The sequence below is a fragment of the Phoenix dactylifera genome, chromosome 12, assembly GCF_051530095.1.
Source record: "Phoenix dactylifera cultivar Ajwa chromosome 12, Ajwa_hap1_PhDact_Kaust_v1.1, whole genome shotgun sequence".
NCBI classification, from domain to species: domain Eukaryota; kingdom Viridiplantae; phylum Streptophyta; class Magnoliopsida; order Arecales; family Arecaceae; genus Phoenix; species Phoenix dactylifera.
In genome coordinates, this window is record NC_143201.1 from 10,216,320 (window position 1) to 10,217,337 (window position 1,018).

At 37.6% G+C, this 1,018-nt stretch overlaps 1 non-coding gene across 1 annotated transcript; it reads right to left on the bottom strand.

Annotated features, from left to right (window-relative positions):
* Positions 1-897: 897 nt before the first annotated feature.
* TRNAL-UAA (transfer RNA leucine (anticodon UAA)) lies at positions 898-980 on the bottom strand. The gene has a single exon. It is a non-coding gene; the product is annotated as a tRNA-Leu (tRNA).
* Positions 981-1,018: the final 38 nt, after the last annotated feature.

A 1,018-nucleotide genomic window follows, 5' to 3' on the forward strand; every position in this document is an offset into this window, starting at 1 on the left:
TGTGTGTGGAACAAGCAATGGATGAGGATTAACACAACATCTCACAACCTAATACACGAACAAATGACAAAGGACGTAACTAGATAGGAGATGGCCTCCTTGGAGAATGGCACCAAGGAAGAAAGATTGATCTTAATGCCAGAAGATGAGCTATCAATGGAGAAAAAATAGAAAAAAAATAGACAGAAAGTTGTGCCCATATTTATGCTTGGTTTTGAGAAAATATTGAGGAATATATTACAGAAGTATGGAGCAACACTTATGTATAAAGCAAGTAGTGGATAGGGATCAGCATAGCATCTCGCAATGTTATATATGAACAAATGACAAGGGACGCAATTAGGTAGGAGATGACCTCCTTGGAGGATGGTAGGAAGGCGGAAAGATTGATCTTAATTGCAGAAGAGGAGCCATCAATGGAGAAAAAAATCAAAAATATTAGATAGAAAAGTAATGCCTGGTTTTGAGAAAATATCGAGGAGTATATTGTGAATGCATGCAGCACTTATGTATGGAGTAGGCTGTTGTACAGAATCAACACTTAGGTGATAAGGTAGTCGACTATGCAAGGTAGGGGGCTTTAGCATGTTGAGCAAATGTTAAAGAAGGCCCCAACAATGGTTGGGGCAAAAGAGTCCATGCAAAAAGTAGAAGAATGATCCCCAAATTGCAAAATGGATAAATGAAGTGCCTATACAAATAACATATGATATGAAGAGGAAAAGAGCAAAAAGGAAATTGCAAAATGATTTGACGACAAGTTTTTCAAACTAGGAACTCTAGATAGTTCTGTGTTTGAAGTAGGGAAAGAATAGAAAATGTATAGAGAAATATAAAGCAGCAAGGTGATCTTTTATATTTTTTATAAAAATCAAAAAGGAATTGGGATAAAAAACGTGCTGGCTATGGGGTTCGAACCCATGCGCACTTGAGTGCAGAAGATCTTAAGTCTTCCCCCTTGACCACTCGGGCAAACCAGCTACCTGGTGCATTCGGTACATTACAATATTGTAATTTT